This window comes from Callospermophilus lateralis, chromosome 11 (assembly GCF_048772815.1).
Source record: "Callospermophilus lateralis isolate mCalLat2 chromosome 11, mCalLat2.hap1, whole genome shotgun sequence".
NCBI classification, from domain to species: domain Eukaryota; kingdom Metazoa; phylum Chordata; class Mammalia; order Rodentia; family Sciuridae; genus Callospermophilus; species Callospermophilus lateralis.
Window position 1 is genome coordinate 95,612,346 of NC_135315.1, and position 26,858 is coordinate 95,639,203.

At 33.9% G+C, this 26,858-nt stretch overlaps 1 pseudogene; it reads right to left on the reverse strand.

The window, feature by feature from the left end:
- LOC143410708 (cadherin-12-like) overlaps window positions 1-26,858 on the reverse strand; it is a 78,831-nt pseudogene that overhangs the window by 18,450 nt on the left and 33,523 nt on the right.

Here is a 26,858-nt window from a genome sequence, read left to right on the forward strand (position 1 = left end):
CAAATATTACCTTTTGTGCTTCTGGTTACAAAATGTGATCTCCAAAGGAAAAAAAAATCCCTAACAATACCACTAATCTTTTTATTTTTCATAATGAAAACTGTATGAAGAGTAAATTTTATATATATATATATATAAATTTAAAATAATATGAAGTATTAGATACTTTGAATTCCTTGAGGACAAGAACTGTGCCATATTTATCTTGACATTTAGAATATAACACAGTGCTACTACATGATACTCAATTAAATATACAAACAAATAAATATAGTATTAAAAACAGACTAGGCTGAAAAGCTAAAACAGTTTCTATGGAGTTGACAAGACAAGAAAACTGTATGGATCACGCCCCACTGATTGCTTGGTTCTTAGTGTATGTTCCCTGAATTAATCCATGCTTAATAAAATCTATACACCTATCAATTCTATTTTACTTTATGTAAAACCATTTGTAATATAAAAGGTTATTCTCAAATTACTGCCTCTATAATAATTACAACAACATTAGATTAATATTTTATGATCAACAAAGAATAAGAAAAAAATGCTAAACATCACTAATCATCAGGGAAAAAAATGAAAACCACAATGAGGCATTTCATCATCCCAGCAAGAATGCTGTCATCAAAAGACTAAAGATAACAAGTGCTGGGAGAAAATAGAAAAAAAGGACCCCATGCACATTGTTGGTGGGAATGTAAACTAGGTCAGCCATTTAGGAAAACAGAATAATAATTCCTCAGAAACTTCAAAATTGGGCTACCATATGATATAATATTTCCACTCCTGGGTATATACACAAAGGAAATGGAATAAGTATGTAAAAAAGAAAAAATACACTGCCACGTTTACTGTAGCCAAGAAAAGGAAACAACAGAAGTGCAACACTTGATAAATAAATAAAGAAAATTTGGTAGATATTTACAATGGAATATTATTCAGCCATGAAAACAAAATGAAATTCTATTACTTATGACAATAAAAATAGAAATAGAGATAATTATTCTGTATACTTCAGAAAGCTAGAGAAAGGATTCTGTTTTCACCATAAAGAAATGATTAATGTCCAGGCAATAGATATAGTGATCCTGATATAGATACTACACAAGTTCAAAGATTTTGAGATATTACTTGTTATTCCACAAATATGTATACTTTTTAGACCTTAATGTATTAGTTAAAGATAAATGTAAATAAAATTAATAAATGAACAATAAATAATTGAAATATTTGAATTTTGAAAACACATAGAATTCACTAATATTAATTTTATAATAAAGATGATTTTATACCAAAATTAATGAACAAATGTCCTTTGGTAAGTAATTAAATTTCTGAAACACCCAGTTACAGAGATTTAATAAATCATTAATAGTTTATATTTCTATGTAGTTTTCTTTCATTATAATCAACTAAGATGCAAAAGCAATAAGAATATAATGCACAAAATAATCAGTTGTGTTTTAGCCTTCTATAATTTCTTGATTATTCAAAATGTGGTTTATAGCTCCTAAAAATATTTGTTCATTTCTATGCATTCATGTCTTGATTGTCCTTCTACCTCCTCATCATTTTTTTCTTCTATGGGCACATTTTCAGTTTACTTAACTTTTTTTTTCATACTCACTTATAATCTATTTTGCTGATAAACACATATATCTACTGAAATTGAGCACAGCACCTCATATATGCTAGGTGAGGGTTCACCACTGAGCCTCAACCCCAGCCCCACCAAATATATTTTTTAAAGCTAAACTGTTACTGAATTATGACAAGTATACACAAATGATGGCAATGATTTGTATGAGGAGCAAGCATATTCTACCCTTTATGTTCAAAACTAAGCTCAGAATTTGCAAAACACCGTTATTTCTGTTTCTCTGTTCTACATCAGTTTACTGCACCCCTTACTCTTATCTCCTACCTGAAACCTGACCCCTAATACTGATGTCTCACTCCAAACCCTGTATTTTAACATTAAATGAGTTTCAATTTTCATCATTTTAATCTTTCCATTTTCACCCACTGTCAACGCTTCATAGAACACTCAAGTTTTTGTCTTAAATTATAACAAAATTATTTATTAGCTTTTTCTACTGTTCTCCAAACCTGCTTTTCTTAAATCCTTTTAATTATTCTTCAATCAGCATACATTTTCAAAAATACAATTCATACTTCAATTTCATTTTTTCAGCTTTTACCTCTTCATAATAATATTGAAATATCACATAGGCTGGAACAGAACACAAACCTTATTTTTTTCTCACCTTGATTATCTTTATTATAGGGATGAGAAAAGTATAGGGAAAGAGACAAAGACAAATACAAAAGAGTGTCACCTTTTACTCACCCTAAATATTTTCCATATACTTATTTCTTTTATATTCAATTACTTTATTCTTAGTATCAGTTCTTTTTCCAATCAAGAATGAAATAGATGATATTTCTAGTATCCAATATACTAAAATTTTAATATCTTTTCCCTGACATTATAGTTAACATGCAGCAGTATTGTGGAGGTACTCCCTGATACCTTTCTCTCTGCTCCCACAGCACCCTCCTTCTTTGCTTTCTTTTGATTGACATTTTAACATGCTATTTTTTTACAGTATACTGTGCTTTATGGTCATTATTCCATAAGCCCATCTAATGAAGTTTTTTTTTGTTTTATAAACATTAAAAATGGCATGTTAAGATACACTAAGGAATAAATAAATGAAAAAATATTAAAATATTGCTGTTTTATTTATACTCATGATGAATAGTTTTGAGACTCTAATGAATAGAAGGTATAATGTAGTGTTGGTGACTTAAATTGTTAATATGTAATATATTTCAAGAAAGGTTGAACATACACAATATATTAATTACAAACATATCCATGTAGTTCATAATGAGTAATATACCTTGGAATCAAAGATGTATAAGATAAAGACATTTCTTCTAAAAGTTCATGCTAAATTGATAATATCACTCTACAAATATATTAGATATGATATATCATGTCAATGTAATAGTTTTGATATTTTTTTTCTATTCTTGAACTCTGTCAGGTTAAAGGAATATTTCTGTGTTAATGGATCTTTATCATATTTGTATAAATATATATTTGTATATGGATTTCAGCAATTAGGTGAAAAGTTCATCATGTAGTTTTTACTTCTTGAGAAAACTGATACTAATTAAGTAAAAAATAAGGCTGAAATTAATGTTGTACATGTGATTTTGTTGAAGCAATTATATTGATTTAAAGTACTCTTAAGCAGTTTGATTATGTTAGTATAATCATAAGCAGTTGAAGGTTTAAAATAAAATATAAGCTCTCACAACATAAATTTGGATTTCATTATATTTGCATAGCATATAATAGTTAGCAAAATGGAAACATTTCTAAATTAAGTTGATGATCGAGATAACATTAATGATTATTTTTTCCATGTTATATGATACACTGCAGAGCTTTATGAAATAGTTTGAAAACTTTACAAGTGATTCATTCTTCACAGTATCACTCTTAGAACTACTATTGAAATGTTGCCAATTCTAGTATAAATAAAATTTATTTTCATTTGAGAATACAAATTAGTTTCAAATAGTTACTTGGGGGAAGAAAAAAAGAAAATTAGAAAATGGTAGACAAACTACCTAGATTCTACCAGGAATCTATGAAAAGGCTTCTATGAAAAGTAAGAGAAGGTTAATTATCTGGGCAACTGAAAGAAGAAAAAATGACATGGGCTTATAATCATAAGCAATTGCTCCATGCCATCATCAAACCTCATCTATGCTGAGTAGTGACAGGTTTCACATTTTTATTTCCCTCAATTTGTGCTCATCTTTAGGACACTGGAGAGTTTGGCAACATTCCCTCTGTACATCCAACTGTCCCACAATGGTTGCAGTATCTGATCTCAACATGAACTTTGATGCCTCTATGACTTTGCTTAAGCAGTTTCCCCACCTGATGTTTGTTTAATGACATAGGGTGCTTGTTTCCAGTACAGGTTTCTTGACAATAATCCCAGAAATTCTGATCCAATGTGACTTGAATGTACCCAAACATCTGTCTAATAAAAAAAATTATCCCAGATGACTGTGATACTTGTGATCATAGTTGGGGAGTAGAGGAACAATAGTAGGAAAAAAAGGCAACCCAAGGATATTAGTTTTCAACAGCATGCATAGAAATATTATAACTTTTTTGAAAAGTGATCCAATCAACGGGGGAAGGAGAGTAGGAGAGTACTGCTGGTCAGACACCACAAAGAATTCCAACTCACCCTTGTCACCAGCTCCCTGATCAATCACAGTGAACCAGATAATACACTGTGAGGCAGTCAGTGCTGGATTAAAGAAATGCATTCCAAATCCACCAACAAAAAAAAGTTGGAGAAATACATGCCTTTTAGAAAGGTGTGAAGCAAAGGACATACAGGTAGAAACGACAAAATGAGGGTAGACTCAAACATATTGGAAAAACTAAATTCTCAGTGAAGCTTTAGATGGCTGAATGAGACTACAGACAATCTTTCCCCTCTATTCCCTCTGTACATCCAACTGTCCCACAAAGGTTGCAGGATCTGATCTCAACATGAACTTTGATACCTCTACGACTTTGCTTAAGCAGTTTCCCCACCTGTAATCCCCTCTTCTCCCTATGACAAGGTACATTTTTCTGTATGTTTCTTTAATCTTTAAAGTTTTATGTGGTGGTAGGACTTATTGTTCCTTGTTCTTACATGCACACAATGTATGTGTGTGTGTTTTAATGTTTTAAACACTCAGTTTAAATTAAAAGTTATATGGGATATAGTGAGAACACTTTTTATTTTGATTTGGCATTCAAATCATTTCACCAGATATTTGCTTCTCTAACAAAATTTTCAGGACTTAGAGGCCAGATAATATGGTTCCTAAATTTTCTTCTTTTTAAAATAACTTATTTAGTTGCCAAGAGTCACATAAAATAGTCAACCTTTTTAAAATGGTCTATAATTATCACTGCCTTCTTTTTACACACTTGCTTTACTCTCTGTTTTTACATGTTGTTTAGATTTAGTAGTTTGCCTCTACTGAACCAAAATGTGGCAAAAGTGATGTGATGCAATTTCTCAGAGTAGGTTATAGAAAGTTCAGTTTCATGGATTTCAGGTTGAGGCTCAGTGGTAGAGCGCTTACCCAGTATATGTGAGGCACTGAGTTCGATTCTCAGCACCGCATATAAATAAATAACAAAATAAAGGCCCATCAATGTCTAAAAAAAATTACAAAAAGGATTAATTTTGATCTTTCACACATTCTCTGTCTTCTGTGTTTATTTTGATCGCACTGACTGAGAGTTGTAAACTGCCCTAGAAGCTCTCATTTACAGGAAACTGAGAACATCCTGGAAACAACAGCCTCTGAGATTCTAAGTCTCAAGTCCATCATCCTACAAGAAACTGAATCTTAATATCACCTATGGAGTGAACTTAATTAAGGTCTAATGAGAGAAAATTTAGAGGACTCATTTCACCCATGAATGAGTAAATGAGATAATAAATGTTGGTGTTCTATATGACCGAATTCTGATGCAATTGGTAACATAGCATAATTATCTAATATCCCAAAGTTAAGTAACACCACACCTTTAAGGAGAGGTCTCTTTTCTACTTTCTCATAGGCTTCCTCTGCAAAGACTGAGAACCTGCTGACAAACAGCAGTGATGTGCTTGAGAACACATTTCAAATCTTCATCTCTTAATGTGTAAATATGATTCCCAGTCTCATGTCCATCTATTTTTGGAAAAAGTGTTACTGGTTTGTTTTTATAGCATAGCCAGCCCATTTACAGAACATCTGTACTATATTTTTTATTCAAAATGCATTTGAAAATTACCATGACTATTGTTATTACTCATTTAAAATAAAGGAAGGAAGCAGAAGTTAGTGGATACGCATCCCAAAATGCATTTTGGAGAGTCAAAGGGTCCAAACCCAGGTTTGTCCTCTTTAGCTGTGTGGTGCTGGGCTACGAAGAAATGTCTCAAAGCATTGATTTCTTAACTCCTACACCATGGATAGTAATACTAACCTTGAAGTATTATCAAAGGGGACCATATGAGTTAATGGGTACACAAGTATTAGAATAGTTTAACTATTTTATTATTACTTCACCTTGTCTGAGAATATAATTTCATCGCTAGTTTTTTGGCATACAGAGAATCATTTCAGAATATTCTGCCAGGGGCTGGGGCTCAGTGGTAGAGGACATATGAGGCACTGGGTTCAATCTTCAGCACCACATAAAAATAAATAAATAAAATAAAGATATTGTGTCCATCTACATCTAAAAAATGTTTTAAAAAAGAATATTCTGTCAAAAGGTCATTTATTTTTACTTAAATCCTTCATCACTTTAAAACAACATAGTGGTCAGTCAACCCTTTGCAACTTCTTTCTAGTGTTTACCTAAATATGAATTTTATGGAATTAAACACAATTTTAACATTTATAACTTATTTTAATTCATTAATTTGGTTAATTTCTATCTATACTTTCACTGCAATGTCCTTAAGAATTGACATTATTTATAGTTTTCTCATAACCTACAACAAATGATGTTTGCACAAATGGTTATTAATATAGTAAATAAAATAAATGCATAATTCATGTTGAGCTTGAATTATAGTAAAAAATCTTATAACTTGATTTTTCTGTACATATGTAAATCATATCACATGTTCTATATTAAGTAAAATAAGTTCTAACATAAAAATATCTTCATGCAGACACCTTAAAAATTGATTACCAAACAATTAAATTTAAACTCATGAACTTACACAAATATATAAAATATCACAAAAATAGCATTTAGGAAAAGAGTTCATTGATTTTTTTTTTACTTATTTCATAATAAATGAAACCAATCCATGTTATTATTTGAATATCAATAAGAAGAAAATTGTCTCTTATGTAATTTGTATATATTATAAATATGAAATAAATTATAGGACGTCAGTGTCATGGTCACTTACCCTCTTTAACTAAGGGCATTTGTTACATTAACACCAAAATATTTAGATACATTGGCCTTTTGAAATTTTCTGATAATTTGAATGAGGTGAAATTTTGAAGCTTCCCTCTCTTTTAAAATTCTTGAGAATTATTTGGACTTCTGACTATAGCAACACTGATAAATGATTGATTTTTAATTAATTTAAAGTTGTTCTGTCATTGTACCATTTCACTTCACCTGAGAGGTTTTAATAGAAGAGTCAGGTCAAAACATATACTAGTTCAACCTGCAGTTTGGTCTACTTAAACAATTTCATTCTTCATGCAAGAGCAAGTATTGGGTGTTTATTTCTCATCCATTCACTATGATAATAATATCTGATCAGTGGGATAGCTTGATCAACGAAGTCAGCTTAAGGAATTGGAATATGAATCATGTTTACTTTAAAAGTTCATTTGCAAAAAATAAAGACTCAAAATTAGCTTTTATTATGGAATCTCTAATTGTCATGTGATGATATTTTGGCATCTTTATTTTGTCCTAGAAGACTTCTTTGATGGGTCTAATATACAATCAATCGTCTTTGAACAGATACTGAATTCCTCAAAATGGAATTGATGGTCAGTCTGTTTTAGGAATATTAATTTGGCATCACTCTCATATTGTGTGTGTGTGTGTGTGTGTGTGTGTGTGAGAGAGAGAGAGAGAGAGAGAGAGAGAGAGAGAGAGAGAGAGAGAGAGAGAGAGAGGAGTATATATAACCCACGTAACTCTCATGAATAAGCATGGCTATACAACTGTTGGTACCCAATCCACAAAATCTACTTTGGTGAAGAGTCCAGGGCTCTAATCTTAGGTTTGTCATCATTAGCTGTGTGACACAGTGCTATAAACAATTTGAATTCCTTTACTCCTATACTGTAGATAGTAATACCTTGCAGGTTTATTGAGGAAATTGATTTCTTAGACACATGAGATACATATGTACAGATGTATCTTATATACCTAAGTTCCAGTGCTGACTATTAGGGCTAAGAAACTACTTGTTATCCATAAACTAGGATTTCCTTACTCGCATTTTGCTAAAATCTACAGCTTACAATTTTGGAGAGCATGTGCACTAATTATAGAGATAAGTAACCAAATATGGTTCTATAAATTTAGGAAATCTAATTTTTCAGTGACTGAAGACTTTTATTTTCACACAAGGGTTTATACTTTCTTCCCTGTTTCAAGCAGTTGAAGCTAAAGACTCTAAAAGGAGGCCCTGGACATTATTTTTATGTCTATTCTCACACCATTACCATGGTTTTGTAGCTACTGGGAGAAAGAAAACTTTTATAGTATGGTAAAGATTACCAATGGATTATGCACAAACATTTAGCTTGAAGTAAGGCAGAGGTCTATTACTCCTACTTCAAAGTGATTTTAGCAAGACTCACAATGGCTTTGTATTAAATAGTTTAGGAAAATAATTTTCATAAATTAATTGTCCTCAAAATTCTATAGAAATTAATCATTGAAAGTTATCAAGAGGGAAGAATTAACCTATGCAAGTACAGCAGATACAGAACAGAAAGGAAGAAAGATGTCCCCCACAAGTGAGACTACAGCAAACAGTGTACAGAGAATGTAGGTGGAGGGTCCACCAAGACTAGCTGACTGGTATTCAACTCTACAATAGCACATTCGCTCAAGTAGTTCACTTCATACTCTGTGTCTGAGTCTAGCTGAGCAAGAAGGTTCAATCTGAACAAAAATGACAAGAAAAAGACATTGTGGTAGCACAGCCTGTAATTTACCTTGGCAAAAGTTTTTGAGTTTTCGTAGGGTACAGTGGACATAGCAGATAGGAACTGGCATGGAGAAATTATACTGTAATCAAGAATTATACTGTTATCAAGAAGGCTGCTTGACAATCAAGAGGAAATTAAGAAAGTTTAAGGTTTACCATTGTGTGGTGGTATCTGATTCCTATGCAAATGTCTCCAAAAGCCCCCAACATTAAAGGATCAAATCACACAAGAAAATAATTGGCCTTCAAACATTTACCTTTACTATCAGTGCAACTCAACGCTAAAAGTGGTGGGACAGATAAGAGGAATTCATGCATTTTTATTTCCTTCACTCCCAACCCAAGAGACCTGAATGTCTATATCCTTATCCCCACATTCTCAAATATACAAATTATGGTTTCTTTGGAATCTTCAGTGATTTATTTCCATTTTACCAAAAAACAACCTTGACATGGAAAGTAAAAAATAACATTTTCATGTTTCTCACAATTCCATGAGTTAATATTAGTTTCACAAGGCAATGGGGAGTACACTGTGGTATTCATCTAGCAAGTGGAATTCATCTAGAAAGTAGATTGGATGAGGGGTTTCAAGACTGACATAACCATCAACTGACATGTAGTGTTGGAAGGCTGAACTGAGCCCCAGTTGTAATCTGAGCATCAACAGGCGATCTCTCTTTTATGGCAGCCTCAGAATAGCTAGACTTTCCACATGACAGGTTAAAATTTTAAGAGTTAAGTATTGAAACAAACAAGGCAGTAGTTATTTAGCAATCAAGAGTTACCTGAAAGTCGTGAAATTGGCTAACGATATTCTAAAAGCATGGGGTAAGGTATCTGACTGTTCATGTTGAGCCGCAGTTGTTACAGATAAAAAAATTGTTCCACATTTATGCCCCCACCGAGTTGAGACTGATCAAAACCCCTCCACAGAACTATTCATAGCTTCTCTCTGATCTGAAAGGTGAAATTAGCTGCAAAAGTGTTATAAATTTACACCAGATGCACAAAACAAATGAGAAAACAAAATGAAAGATACTTAGGGATTTTCCAAAACTTTTAGGAAATCATAAGCAGAAGAACTAGGGGAATGCATTTCTGTTGAAAACAACCAAGTAAAAAGAGTCAAATGTCACATTTCCACTCTAATTGATTACTTAAAGAAATTTTTATCACATTCTCTATTATACTGTTAAACCATAATAACTACAATTAAGCTCAGTTGACAGGATTCTATTTTGGACCAAGCAGAAATGAACACAAGGAACAATTAAAAACAATTATAGGGATTCTCTGCAGCTCTTTGCAGAATCACACTTAAAAGTGTATTCCACAGTTACATTTATTAAAAATGTATTCTAGTTACAGGAAAGAGACAGGGAGATGATTTTTTAAATGCTCTTCTTGATTTCAAAAAATATTTTAGAGTGAGTAATTTTATTTGATTATTATTTCTTCTTGACCAGCCTATGAAACTCTTAGGATCATGCATGGCAGAAAAGCTGTCACTCTGGTGACTTTTTGAGAGTACAGAGTGAAAACGATGAGACCTCACAATGAAATGCTTTTCTAGGTATTCATGCGATAGTGCAAACAGGGCTCATTGGCAGCTGTCACAATATCTCTGGACTTATGCTAGGAGGAAAAGGAACAGGTTTCTGAGTTTCCCCGGGAGACCACTCAGCTGTTATTGCAAAAATGAAAAACATCTCAGCAGGTACTCATTTAAAAGTGTTAAATCCAAAGAACTGTGGTATAACATTGATTCTGTCCATGCCATACTTACTAACTTTACTCACAATTATGGAGAAATTATACTGTGCAGTGCTTTCTCTGTCTAGTAATTCATTAGTGGCGATGGTTTTTTCTGTTCCATCTATATTGTAAAGTAGCTGTCCCCATCACTCTTCCAATTTATGAAGTACCTGCATGTGAAAAGAGTAAATGCAAATGTGCAATGATTACACATTAATCATAATGGCAGTTAGGCTAACTTGACACAGTTCCTTATTTTTCTCCCTGTAGATATTACCCACCTTGCAATAAAGAAGAGTGTAAATGACAGCTTCTTTATTGCAAAGTCAGTATGCTCAAGGGGAAACTGGAAATAATGAAAGATTTAGTACTCCTGCTGTTCATATTATTTTAGGGTCTTGACACCTTGAAAGCTCAGCAGAGACTGAAATTCTAAAGCTGACCATGGATTTCCTTAACCTGCTGAATACTAAACTTTTTTGAGCAGTAAAAAAAAAATCCTTAACAGTGGCTGTGAAAGGGCTTTGGATGAGGGAGACTTCTGCAAACAATAACAAAAATCTATGCCAGAACTGAGGTAGAATCTTGATTTTAACACAGACAGGGGAAAAAATCACATTATGGAAAATGAAGGAAAAACTTTGACAATTTGGTGATTGTACAAAAATATTTGTCTTTATACAAACATAAAAGACCCATTGCTGTTTTATTATACTATATGTCAGGACAACTTTCAAAAAGAAGTGGTGACCTTTGCTAATGATGTCTTTTTTATCGTTTTTATTGTCTGACATATTTGGTAATAAATGTTGCTGACTTATGTGAAGCAATAGGAGTAGAACATCCAAGAAAATGAATAACAAAACAGAAATTTCATTCACTTAAGTCGTTAGGAAATGGTGAACACATGAACTGGTATGTTATCAATTATAATAACAAGAGTTAGCATTTTTAAAGCTTGCCATATTTCTCTCGATGTTGATAAATATTATCATTAATTCATACAGTAGCTCTAAAAATATATTATCAATCTCCCCACTTTACTTATGAAATTATAGAAATGAAACCATAGAAACAAGGAAGAATTTGTCCAAGTTTCCATAGATTCAATGTTTTATGCTGATATTTGAACAAGTCAGTAATGATCCCCATATGATCATCACTCTGTATTATTACCAAATTGACAAGGGATATTATAAGGAAGAGCTCTGCTAATCATATGGTGTGATGCACAGAACATTTACAAACATTATGTTTCTGGCAGGGGAACAAAAGATAGGTTCATAACAGTGGCTGAGAGCAGGTGACATTATTGCAGCTGGCCCATTAAAATACCCATGCCACAAAAAGTGATCCTGTCTTCATCATGAAAATTCAGTTAAGGGAAGTGTATCTCCAAAGAGCAGGTTATTATTCTGGCAAGCTTGTTATTATTCTGATAAGTTTGTAGTTCTCATGTCACTGCAGTCAGAGATCAAAACTTGTTTGCCTTTACAAATGAGATTTATGAACTAAACTTGTCAATATTTGTTAGTAATTGATTTTCCCACCTGAAGTTACTGAATGTAATGGAACAGGGTATAAACCGTGCAAGTAATCTTTTTATATCATGGCTGTTGATTTGAGGTGTGAGAATGCATTGAAGCCATGTGATTTCAATATAATAGCTTATCTTTTAGGAATGCTCTCAAAAATATAAATGAAGTTAAGTTACATTTAAAAGTCAGGAAGCATGAGGATATAATAAGTCTAATTCTCTCTGTAGCATGTTCTTTTTGGAACAAGAAAGAATTGTCTCACAATAGTCCTTTTAAGCACTTCTATTCAACTAAATATATGCCTAATTGAAGAAGAAAATTGCGACTGAATGTGTTTATCAGCTAGCATTTTGAAAAGAATTTTCAATGCATACTAGGTTCAATCAAGCAACTCATTATATTTGCTGAGTGTACATCATGCAGTAGACACCTTGCTAGAGCTGAAACATGAAAATTAAGTAAAATAAACAAGAATTGGGGTTACACATATCAACACATGATCTTAATGACTGATAGAGGGATAGGGAAGACCATAGGAGAGCCAAGAAAAGGCAACAATTGTAAAATCAAATGGTTCAGGCAAGACATCCTGTGCCTGATGTTTGGTGGCACTAGAAGGATATGGAGAAATGATCTTGAAAAAGAGACTGAAAATCCCAGAGTGAAAGGGAAAAGATGGTATTTTAGAGAGCAATGCAACTACACTATCAGACCTGTGAAAGTAGTATAGAGAATTATACATTGTTAGTAATTGCTACAGAAAATACTTGAGAGGAACAATAATGAGAAGATGAGTGATTTAGGTCAAAGAAGACCTTAGACATACTATTAAGGAGGTAGGCCACATGCTAAGGGAGATCAACACTGCTGAGCAGTGCCACAGGGGGCTTACATTTAACCCCTAGAAAAGTAACTTGTTGGATGTATTTGAAGAGGATGAGACTGTGAGCATTTCTGGATCTCCAAAATCTTGACAAAAGATGGAGAGTAAGCAGGGTTGTAAAGAGACTTGATTCAACAGGTTTTGAGGAGTGATGAGGAAAACTAGGGACACTTGCAGCCCAAAGAAGACACAAGATACATTAGCTGACTTTAAATTGGTAGAAATGGACACGTGCAGGGGTGACAGAATTACTTGTTATGTTTTGAGGGAATAGGTAGGACTGAAGAAGAGAACATATATAAACACAGATTTCAGATACTTAAAGCAAATATGTTTATATTAGAACTGTAAACATTTATAAGGGGTTTCCTCAGGAAATAGTACACACTGTGGGCGATTTTGGAACTGCTCCAGTAAGTTCCCACTTTGCTAAAATGTACTTCACCTTCCATAAACTTTATTGAGATATAATTTATATGCTAAAAATTTCACCCACTTCATCCGTAAAGTTCATTCATTTTAGGTATCATGAATTTTGTGCAAGAATGTGGTAGTTTTTAGAAAATATTTTAAATTTATTAACTCTATATGTATATATTGTTATGTGTTTAATTTTCTGGAAATTTCATTTTTATGGATAAAAATTGTGATGGGGTCAAGGAATAAAATAATTCTGTCCCTGAGAAGTTTTTAATGATAAAAGACATTCTCTTGCCTCCTGTTTAAAAGTCATTTGTTCTTGTGTAGGTAGACCTTGGTGCATGATTTATATTAGGTACTCTCCAACGTGACAGACAAGAACTGCTACTTTATGTTATTTTTAAATTTAAATTCATCATACATTTCTAAGAACATTTTAGAATACCTCTCCAATATATTACTTGATAATACTTTCCACATTCATTTTTAACTTCATGTACACACATGTATTAGTGTTTTAACAGACATATTTGAGAGTACCTTACAGGTTTTATATCCCCTGGATCCTAAATATTAACATGTTTCTCCAAAATCAAAGACAACTAATTTGTCCCAATATTGTTGAGGGTTAATGTTAACAATTTGGTTAGTCCAGAAATAAATACTTACTAATACACTTAATCTCAGAATAAAGTAAAAATAAACAGAGGTGAGTTCCCTGTAATTTTAGGCAATTCTGATGCCCAGCCTATGGGAAACTACAAGTCAAAATTAGTGGCTTTAACATTTTTATGGTTTAGATATTAGGTATCGCCCAAAATATTATGTGTGAAGCAATGCAAGAAGGTTTAGAGAAGAAATGATGAGGTTATAAGAGTCTGAACCTAATCAGTGAGTTAGTCCCCTGGTGGAATTGGCTAAGTGGTAACTAAAGGCAGGTAGGGTGTGTACGGAGGACACAGGATGTCTTTGGGGTATGTATTTTGTATTTGGTAAACGGAGTCTCTCTCTTTTCTTTTTCATCATCATGTGAGCTGCTTCCCACTGTCACACTCTTTCATATAATGTTCTACCTGACCTCGAGGCCTAAGGAATAGAACAGGCAGTCTATGGACAGGACCCCTGCAACTGTGAGTCCTCAAATAATCATTTTCTCCTATAAAATTGTTTTTTATCAGATATTTAAGTCACAGAAATGAAAAAGCTAACCTTTATTGAAATCCTATGCTAAGCGGCAGAAGGAGACCCTCTTACCAAGAAAGGTCACTGACTAAATGTTTTTTCAGGGTCAATTAATCTGTGTTTACAGACTGACTTCACTTCACCCACTTTCATATTGCCCCACACTCCATGGCAGGCCCAGTCTGATAGGCAGAAACTTTCTCAGCTCTCCAAGATCAATATCCCTGAGCCCTTCCCCTATCTATGATCTTTGAAGTCCCACAGTATCAGATTCACTGAGGAAAAGATGGGATATACTGCAAAATGATATAAGTGTGTTATCTATACAAATAAGGGTTGAGACATTTGTGAGGCCCAAAGAAGTAAGGTTGCCTAGTGTAGTTACTTGCTACAAAATGTTGAAAAAAAATGCGTGGCCATTTGCACAGAACCAAGGACTCAAATTGGATAACTTTGCTACCAGAAATTTATAATCATACAAATTATGTTTCATCAGATTTTATGTAGTTTTATATTTTCTGCCTTTTGATTAGATTGTTTATTCCTTTTACATATAAGGTCTTTGAATTAATATTGAATCTGCGTTTGCCAGTTTTTTTTCCATAAGTTTTGTTTCTTTTTTCCTCTATTCCTTCTCTACCTTTTTTCTTTTTCATTAAGTGAATATTTTGCATTGTAATGTAAATCCTTATAATTTTTTTCATTGATTTATTTTTTCTTATATCTATTCTGAGGTTTGACCATATACACCTTATCAGATTCAAATTCCCTAACTGAATTCCAGTACTATCTAGAAATATTGCTCCTATATATCTATGTGTTTTTATTAAATATGGTATAAACATATTTACACCAACCTTTATGTATCTATGTCACAAGTCTAATAAAACATGGTAATAATTATGAAATATGTCTATTAAGGCTTAATAAAATCAAGTAATTGGAGAAGAGCTTCAGATCTCTGGGTTCTCAAGGACTCTGTTTCAGCCTGGGCAAATTCTTTGAGCCAGTGCTCTAGGCATTGGGTGTAGACAGCAGCCTGTGGACTTCCTGTTCTGCCTCTCATTGTTCAGGGTGTTTGGGCCCCACATTATTAGTCTCACTGGGGTAGAACCTCCTGCTGTGTGTGATACTGACTGGAGGAGAGATGCTACTGGTCCCTTAGTCACACTCACTAGAAATTTAGCTTCTGAAACCTGGAGGTGGAGGGGATGAGAAATATTGGCAGCCTGACCCTCCTAGCAAACCATTATCTCTTGATTGGCTACTGAAGAGAGGGAAGACATGTCTCTTCAACCACAAATACCCAGGGCAGGCATTTCTACCAAGGTAGCTGGGACATAATAAGGAGGGAGGTAGTGGCTTTGGGTCCACTGCCAAAGTCTGTTGCTTTTCACAAATTTTTGTTTACTTACTTGAGTAAATAGTTCTTCTTGTGCTGTTAGCCTTTAGAAAAGTTCTGAGAGACAGTAACTAATTGTTTTTTATTTTGATCATTTTTTTAAAATTTTAATTTGTTTATTTGTTTTACCAAGGAAGGCCTCTGCAGAGTTCCACATTGGCCATTCATTAAGTGGAATCTCCATCAATTCTTACAATTCTTTTCTTCCTTTATATTGCACTTAACCTGCATTTTATTTTTAAAATATTTCATTATTTGAGACTCTACCCATCTTGGAAATGTGAACATCTTTCTTCCATTTAATGTAATATGTTAGGGTCTGCAAACAAGTCAAGATGGCGCCTGGCATTTTGCCAGAGGGAGTGGTTTGTGAAGTAACGCCAGAGAGCCATTAAGTGTGGAGATTCCTTATTGGTTGACTGCTGTATCTAGTTTATGTTAATTAAGATACGCTGTGTGGAATGTATATATACCCCTCCTATTGTACAATAAACGTCTCCCACTCCTGCTGTATCAATCTACACAAGTCCCTTGTCACTCCCCGGTTATTTTGCTGCAGCCGGACCCCAGCAGATGGTGGCCCGTATGGGGAGCCCCAGGACACTCTTGGGTAAGTGACAAAAAAAAAAGCTGCCCATCCATAGATAGGAAGGGAGCAAATCTGCTCGTCCCTAGACAGATAGGGCGAGAGGACAAATGGCCATTTCGAGAAAATGGAGAAGATTGATACAGTATGTTTGTGTCTTGTTTTTTCTTGAAATGTTGTATTGTCTTTGTGATGAAAAAATGGAAGGGGTGAGAAGTAAATTACTAAGAGAAGAAGGCACCCCAGTGGAACCAAGAGGAGTTAGGGCATGTGTTGATGGAAGTCCAGGAACTCTAGTCAGAAAGAAGATAGTTCAGAGGAGCAAGGATTATCAGGAAAAATGTTGCAGCAAAAGGCTATTACTGAATCTTTTCATTACTGGAGGGTGCGTGAATTGGCATGGCACGGTGGCTGCCATGTGCGTGAGCCAGTCATGGCACAGCAAGGACTTTCCAACCGGTGGCAGCAGGCTCTTCCCCGCCCCCCGCGCCCGGGGAGCAGGACGCCACTGCGAGAGCCCAAATCCAAACCTGACCCAGAGGCACAGTCTCACAGGCTCTTGCTCCCTGTGCCCAGTGGCAGTTTGAGTCTGGAACACTCCCGGACTCTCCCTGGGTCCATCTGGGGCTGCCCGGGATGCTGCAGGTGGAAGATGGCCCGCATCCCTGAAGTTTGATCATTTCCAAGGCTGGTAACTACAATGGTTCCCCCACACCTGGAAGCTAATGAGTAATGAGCAATATTAAGGCTTATTTCAAATGTTAAAAAAAACCTTGAGATAATGTACTAAATTGTTCAGAAGGTTGTTTTCTTAGTGCCTGCTAGAATACTACAGGATTTTCTTTAGCATCATTGCTGGAGTTCCTGCCTTTGTCCCAGGTGGACAAAGGGTGCACCTGGGACAAAGTTCCTGCCTTTGTCCCAGGAGGACGAGGGTGGAAGAATTTCCAGTGTTGCTGAGAACCAAACAAGACTTCGGATCAAGCTAGCTGCCTGCAGAACTTACCTGGACTGTGATTTAAGCTAGCTGCCTGCACAACTAACCTGGACTGTGATTTACCTGAACTGTGAGTTAATCTATTGAGACACTGCTTTACCTGGACTGAGACAACAAACTGTAATCTACAACAAATTGTAACTCGATATCTTTGCTAACAGTGTCATTGCTCGTATTATTTTTCCAAGGGCTCCTTGCATGGAGCCATCAATTGGCTTGGTATTGTGGCATTTTGTATCCTCCCCTTCTGCTTGTAGCAGATTATTTATGGTGTTTGTGTAAAAACCACTATGGTCATTATTTAAATTAAACAAAAGGGGGAAATGTTAGGGTCTGTAAACAAGTCAAGATGGTGCCTGGCATTTTGCCAGAGGGAGTGGTTTGTGAAGTAACTTCAGCGAGCCATTAAGTGTGGAGATTCCTTATTGGTTGACTGCTGTATCTAATTTATGTTAATTAAGATAAGCTGTGTGGAATGTGCATATACCACTCCTATCCTACAATAAACAACGGCTCCCACTCCTGCTGTATCAGTCTACACAAGTTCCTTGTCACCCTCAGGTTATTTTGCTTCAGCCGAACCCCGGCAATAATATTCAATTAATACGGTAGATTCCAAATAAGATAACATAGCTTGTATATATTTCCTGTAGGTGATTCAATCTCTTTTCTTTCCCACTGCCTTTTAAATTATTTAAAAGTAGAGACTAGTTTTGTGCATCTTTCTGTTACCAACTGCCTGGGATAGTAATCTCCACAGACAACTTGCAACTTACATTTTGCACTTAATTTGATGCACAGAAACAATTATTCCAGTTTATATGACAGCTAAATATTTCCACTGGAAGGCAATAAGACATTTTAACATGTTTTATTCAGGAAAACCAATTTATTTTTCTGATTTGCAGAAGAATTTATTAGCTTTAATACTCAAATTCCTAAATCCCAGAAAGAACTTCACATTCCCAGACAAAATAAAAATTTACCATTTTACTTATACTTAATACTTGGAGACATTTCATAATTTACAAATTTGATTCAAACAGAAATACAACTTTGTGTAGTTAATTACATACATTTTAAGTTTTTTGACAACATGTTAAATATTCAATGATTTGTATAATGTATGCATAAAATAATATGTCAGGCTGAGGACTTAACTCAGTAATATAGTACTTCCCTAGAATGCACAAGGCCTTAAATTCAGTCTACAAAACAAATAAAACCTCTAAATAAATAATAAATGTGTCTACAGCATCCTGTATCTTGTTACCATAGTAAGCAAATTTCATTTACTTTGCTCAGTTGACACTGACATATAAGTGCACTGCATAAATTGACTATTACTGAAATGCAATGAAATAGTTTGAAGAACACTTGTTTTCTGGACAGAATGAGTGATGTAAAATATCACTCATTCTTTTTACAGTTAGGTGTGGAATCTCTCTTTTTAATGCACACTATTCTTCATTTCTACAAAATTTGGAAAATAATATGTACCCGACTGTGTAACTGTCTTGTTAAAAAGATAAAATGTGTTGCTTAGACCCAGAATCACACGTGTTAACTTGCACTGTGTGTTTGTGTGTGTGTGTTTTCCCTTTCCTCTGTCTGTCAACATTATTTCATTTAATTTCCAGATAAAATATACTTCCATACCCACAAACTTATGCTTAGTTCTAGCATCAAGTTATGCTATACATTATCTTCAACTTTAAAATACCTGAACTACGAAGCTCCACACAAATCTCTCAAACACAAACCATGAGCACAGATTCTCAGGCTCTGTATTATAAATGGTTTCTGTGTTTGGCTCTCATTCACCATTTTATGTCACCCAGTTTTTAGATTGTCCCCTGGTGAGATTTGGTACCCTTTTCTCTGGATGTTCTCCTATGAGGAAGCCCCCTGACTTCTGGAATATGGCTGAAACTTATACAGACTAGTATTTTTCTGATGTCCTGCCTTCACATGACTGACTGAATCCAGTGCCCAATGAAAGAGTAAATGTTGAACAAGAGCTATCATTTTTTATTGTGATATTTTACCCAATATAACAATTGGGAGACCAGTAGCAGAAAAAAAAATTGCTATGATCTAACTGACAATGAAACCACAACTATAATTTTTGAACATTTCCAAGAAGACATGGCATAGTTTCTAAATATAGAAGGGCTTTTCAGGAGATACACGTTCCTAGAAACAACAATCACACACTTTGAGTTTCCTAGAGTCTTCATTAAAATCTAAGGATAGATTGATATTTACTTGCAACTAATCCCAGCAGTACCCTTTTCAATAAACAAGAGACATAACAATAAAGTATGTTTGTACCATCTTCTACTTACTCAGTAATAGTTGAGATTTAAATGAAAAACTAAATACTTATGATATATAAAACAATTCATACAATTATTCAATGACTATTGCAAAGAAAACTGGTTTAACAATTGAATAGAAATAAATTAAAAAAAAAAAAACTAAAACAGTAACCTGACCTGTGAAGGCTACCTGATAGAGTACAGTTTTTATTACTTCTCCGTAAATGAGTTTTGAGAAATGCCTCAAAAACTTTTATTCTCTTCATTAGGTAAGCATTCCCCTTAAAATTGTTTCTTTTAATTTACCTAAATAACTTCCTCTGAGTTAATGGAAATGCTAACTTTGACCCTGTCCTAATTCTCAAAACATTTTGTAAAAAGTACTTGATGGTATTGAACTATACTAAAACTATTACATCTTATACTTAGGTAATAAAATGTAAAAATAATAATTCAGGTCAATGTAGAAAACAGTCTTTTGTTTAGGTAATAATTATATATCAAAATCTCTTCATTGTTATCTCCTCTAAGTTGCTAATATTTGGTTGTTGTTGTTGTTGTTGTTGCTGCTGCTTTTGTGTTTGGGCAGCTAATGAAATGAAAGTCAATTGAATCTATTTGCAGAAACATTTTAATGAAAACTTCAGCCATATACATCAACACTCAGAGTGTAATTGCTTCCTTAACAATAACAATTAAGCTTTAAACTTTTTTCTTAGAGATCTCAGTGTTTATATGAACCTTTTTAGGCAAATATAAGTTTAAAAAGGTTCATATAAACACTGAGATCTTTATTTCTTTCATTTATTTATTTCTTTATCTCATATTTCTCCTTATTTTTAATTTTTTCTTAATAAATTCAAAGTTGTATCTCAGTTTGGATAGTTGATTGTTTGTTTTAGATGTTTAATGACAAACTAAACACATTATAAAGTTAGAATGGTTAAATAGTTAGCACTCTTGCTGGGACGTGGGACACAGTGAAAGGGGAGGCTAAGGAAGAAGGATTGTAAGTTTCAGGACAGCCCAGGAAGTTCATTGAAACCTTGTGTCAAAATAAAATAAAAAGAACTAGGGACATAGCTTAGTTGCAAAAACACCCTGGGTTCAAGAGAGTATTAGAGAGTAACACACACACACACACACACACACACAGAAATGTTTCACTTCTTTGTTTAAATATCTCATTTGGATATAAGTAATATGCTTAGAATAGGTGTCTAAAGAGGTATAAATATAAAATGTGTTAATAAAATTATATATATATATATATATATATATATATATATATATATATATATATATATATATTAGAGAGAGAGAGAATTTTAATATTTATTTTTTAGTTTTCGGTGGACACAATATCTTTGTATGTGGTGCTGAGGATCGATCCCGGGCCGCACACATGCCAGGCGAGCGTGCTACCGCTTGAGCCACATCCCCAGCCCCTAAAATTATATTTGTTATGTATTCATTTTCCTTTAATTTTCTCATACTTTCCTTTTTTTTTTTTGTTTGGTATTGAGGATTGAACCCAGAGATGCTTTACCATTGAACTATATGAACTATATTTTCATTCCTTTTAAGTTAAGACAGAGTCTCACTAAGTTGTCCAGAATGGCTTTAAAATTGCCATCCTTCTGCCTCTGCCTCCTGAGTACCTGGGATTACAGCTGTGCACCAAAGTGACAGGCCTGTTTTTGTTGTTGTTGTTGTGGTTGTTTGTTGTTTGGTTTTTTCTTAAACAGTCACACATTGTATTCTAACTATGAATCTTTTGATACATGTGCATGTCAGTGTTCAGACTCCCCTGTACTCTGCCATTCTCTTGTTCTATGTGGACCATGTACTTTGTCTTTAGATACTCTCAGAGAAAGATTTTTTTTTCCTTTAAAGAAAACATCATCTGTTCCCAGAGCATTATATGTGACCTTTTGTTCAATTTGTTGAGACCTTGAAGCAGCTTGCTGTAATGGTGGAAAATGTGGTTTACACCAATACTAAGCTTGGGTTCTGAACTTGATGTCTTGAATATAAAACACAGATTCTCAGCTTTGTTATGTATTGAAACATACAGATAGCAGGGTTTGATAATACAAATAAAGAATGTGCTTAATAAATGTAGGCATTTCATCCCTAGAAATATTTCTGACTCTGGATCTTATGCGTCCTTCATTGGGCCGTGGTACTCAATTCAATCCAGCTATTTTCTGAATTCCCTGCAGCACTAAATACACGTTTTGCCTTTGCTCGTGTTGTTCCTATGAAGGGTCCTCAAGTCCTTATGAGTGACATCCATCACTTCTTTCCTACAAAATCCTCCTGTGTTATTTCTTTTGTCTAACCTACATGTTTGAATTGATGTTAATGGTGGTTTCTCAAAAATGAAAATAGCAAAACAAGAGTTTTGTATTTTGTTTTGTTGAGTACATAAGAAGTTCCTTTCATTAGAGTTTATCAGTGAGTTCCCTGTTCAGTCATAGGGTCTTGTACTTACATGGGTGCACTGTATTATTTTATAAGAATATCTGACTGCTCTTATTAACAATATCCAGGCTACAGGGTAGACATGGAATTTCTTAATTTATATCAATGAGTGTTAAACATACTTATCCTGAAGTACTTTCCAGATAGCTTCATCATAACTACTTCATATTAGTGCCTTGAAGTAGTATATGTTTGTTCAGGTCATCATTAATTTTATTTACTGTCTCTAGGAGCCACAGCAAAATGGTCTGAATCTGTTTGCTATTTTATCTAAAGCGATTTACCATTTGTGTCTTAAAAGCTTATATTATGTTTTAAATAATTTTTTATTTCTTTTATTTCTTCTAAGTAAGCTTGATTTCCTACAAAACTAGACATGTGTACTCTTTAGTTAATTTACACTAAAATTATTCACATTCTAATAATTCATTGAATGGTTTATGACAGATTATTTCATGGACTAATTTCTTTAATTTTCTAATGATTATTGACTGTTACCGTATTTTTTCAGGAAAATATATGATGATTATTTACTATGCATTTAAAATAACTAATTATTATAGGTCAAACACATACATACACAATTTCAAATTAGTGTGACAAAAGAATTATTCTCCAAAAGCAACTGAAGAAATTATAGAGAGAATAAATGGAGCCAAGTGTTGTGGTACACGCCCATAATCCCAGCAGCCCAGGAGGCTGAGGCAAGAGGAGCACAAAGTTAATGCCAGTCTCAGCAAAGGTGAGGCACTAAGCAACTCCTGTCTCTAAATAAAATACAAAATAGGGCAGGGGATGTGTCTCAGTGGTTGAGTACCTCTGAGTTCAATCCCTGTTACCATCACCCTGCACACACACACACACAAACACACACACACACACACACACACACACACACACACACACTCACACACACAAGATAGAAAAGAAAAGAAAGAGAATGGAAAGGGTTTTTTAAATGTTTGCTCCCTCAGCACTTGGAGATAAAGCAAGTAACCTGAACCACTAGCAAAAGGAAAGCATAGCAATTCAGGTCCATGATACATCCCATGTTCACCTGGGTGGTCAGAACTCCTGAGGAGTTACCTAAGGCAAAACAGGTTGGCCTCTGAAATAAATCACCATCCTTTCCATTACAGTGACACTGCGTAATTGAATGTATTACTAAACTAATATAAAATTTCTTTGTAAATTAAAGCTAATTCTTTGGCTATTTGTTCCAAGGCTTATAATAATGAGAACTTGGGGATCTAGCTGTATTTCTTCAAATCTTTTGCCATCCTTCCTGAAGACATGATTTGATCTTCTGGTATCTTGATTTCTCTCTCTGTAAAATAATATCAGCTATTCTATTGTGTGTGATTTGAGACATGTGCACATCCCAGAACTAGTACAAATTAAATATGATGGTATCATTATATGTTGATAGTCACTTGCTACCAATATAAATAAATTTTTATTTGGATATAAGGTTTGAGGGAACAGAATTTTTTTTCCTAGTGAAAACAAAATAAGCAATGCATGCTTGTAAGAGTGTTGTTGTCATTTTGTATTGTCAACTAGAAATATGGTATTTGAGCAAGATTCAGAAGGACCAATAACATGATAAGAGCATGTCTACAACAAGTATACCTTATTGTCTCCCAGGGGCGGGATCCTGCTGAGTTTACAAGCAATGGTTACCCAAGGTGATTAGGTGAGATCACAGTTATGAAAATCAAATCACTGATAAGTTTTAAAATGCATTTGAACAATTATGAAGACATGATTTAGCACCACTTTTTTATTGTTCAAAAAATCACATTCCCTATCACTAAAATAATTTCTTATACTCCACTTCTTTTCCTTCAACCTAGACTTCTGCTTTCACAGGTACCAAAATGATATGCATATTTCATTGCCAATTCCAAATTACTGGAAGAACATTTAAGAGGCATAGCGTAGTGGAAGGAAGTTACCTCCATCATTGGGAGCAAGGCTATGACAGGGATAGTGAGAGCAGGACTTTTTTTCTTTGGTTTTCTGGTCACCCCGAGGTGGACAGACATTCTATGCCCCAATTTTCCACTGCATAAGATACTGAGATGCCACAAGTCAAAAGCATCTTGGCCAAGAATCTGTGAACTGAAATCGTAAGCCCAAATAAGTCATCTTTCATTTAAGTTTATTTTTCTCATGTATTCTGTAACTTTGATGAAGAGCTGACTAACATGGTACTATTTAACAATAACCCCCAAAATGTGCAAGTGAAAACCTACTTGATTCAATACTTTTAGTGAACAAGCTTTAAATGCAATATACAAAGTTAATATTTTTGAAGTAAAACATGTATCCTAATATGTAATGCAATGTTATTAATAAAATGTAGTATGCATATGCTTATGAATATATGAAAGGGCATTTTTCCAAATCTATCATAAGCAGCATAAGCAGAGGTGTGTGTGTGTGTGTGTGTGTGTGTGTGTGTGTGTGTGTGTGTTGGCCTTTTTTTCTTAAGGGCTTACATACATGAGGATTTTGATATTATATTTATAGAACTTATGCTCTAATGTCATAGCAAAAGGAAGTTTGATCAATCTCTTCTCAGAAAAATTAATTTCCTCCCCCACTCTTTTTTTCCCTTTGTGTAAAATGATTATCTGTTCTTAGCTTCTATAAATGCAGTTAATGAAAGCTACATGCCATCAGCATATTTGCAAGTAGACTTCATACAAAAACCAATTTCAGAAAAATAATTCTCTTGAGGGTCCTAAATCTTAAGGATAGCATAGTTGTGACAAATTCAAATAAGGCAAACTTCCCAGAGATTAACACATTCAGCTGTTACTGCAGTTTCTAAATTAGTGTCCCCTTTAATGCTTTGTTTGCCTTGAGTTTCTTTGAAGTATTTCAAATCAAGTATATAATATAATACAATACAATTTTTTATGGATCATGACCATATATCTTTATATAAAACAAATTCTTATAGTGCATATATTCTTTATATATATATATATATATATATATATATATATATATATATATAATAATTACATATATAATATAATATATGTATCATATTATATATAATACAATACAGAAACCAGACTTCCTTTAGCTATGCCCCATCTGCCTACAGTTACCACCCAATAATCCACTCAAGTTATTATTCCATTAAATATATTAATCCACCAATTATCTTCTAGCCCTAATCACTGTCAAAAATCCCTACCTCTGAACCACTGCTTCATGGAGTGAAGTTTCTAGAACAAATTATAACATTAATGTTTGAGGTATGTTGGATTCATCAAGACCAATGCAGAAGAGAGGGGATTGGTGGATTGTGATCATATCTCAGCTACTATTAAGACTGATACAGAAGAATTGTGAATTTAGGTCAAGCTTGGGCAACATAGTAGAACCCTGACTCCAAATATAAATAAATAGATAGATAGATAGATAGATAGATAGATAAAAATCCAGTGAAGAGCAGTGTCTGGCCTTCTGAAGTTTATATGCTGAAGGAAAAGTAACAAATCACATATGCAGCTCATAGAATGTGGCAGATTAATCTAGAAATATTTTATACCACCACTTATTTTAATCATCACAAAATTCCTGCTAAGGAAGATAAAAAAATAGAATGGACATTTTTTGAACATGTAGTATCTCCCCATCCAATTTTATCAATAATTAAAATAAATTTTATCTGTTGCCTTAGCATGCCATATGGGAAGCTTGGCTTCACTTTTGTGTCTCTTCCCACATGTGCTTTGTGGATAAATGTGTATTTTTGCCCATCTGATTAAATTTCTGGTGTATTGAAAAAGTTGCTAGTAATAGGTACACATGTTGCAGTCAGACTTGCCTCACTAGAAATCATTTTTATGACCTTTATTGTAACATGTTCTACCACAAAGGGTAGACAATACTAGGGGCAGAAGAAGAGAGCATTAAAAGGCAAAGGCTGGAAGAACAAAGGGGAAAATATTTACAAATTAAACTAAGACTACTAGGGAACTGTGTGGTAAATTTGCCAGGCAGAAAATCAAAGCCAATCTTTCTTTGAAGCTGGTTTAGTTCTTGGTGATGGCATTACTTCTGGCTTTACTGTGCTCAGTGTAATGATAATAATAGTAGCAGTAATAAAATATCCAGAATAAAAGATTAACACTACTAAATTTTACCTTGCATAGTAACACTGTTAAAAGATATTAAACAAAGAAAAAAAAACCAAATAGATTGTACCCTAATGTGTCAAATAATTATATATTTGATATTTAGTTTTCAGAACATATTTTCACTATCATTGTTAAGTGAGCAAACATGTTTTTACACCAAACGAAGATGACTCAACAGGATATTTCCACAACTGGCATGATTCAAGTTTTTTTTTTTACTCCATGAACATGGACCAGTTTCATGTTTTCAAAACAATTCTGTCTTCTGACAACTCTCACAGAATCAATTACATCCATCTTCATCTTGGAAGCAGGCACTACTCATT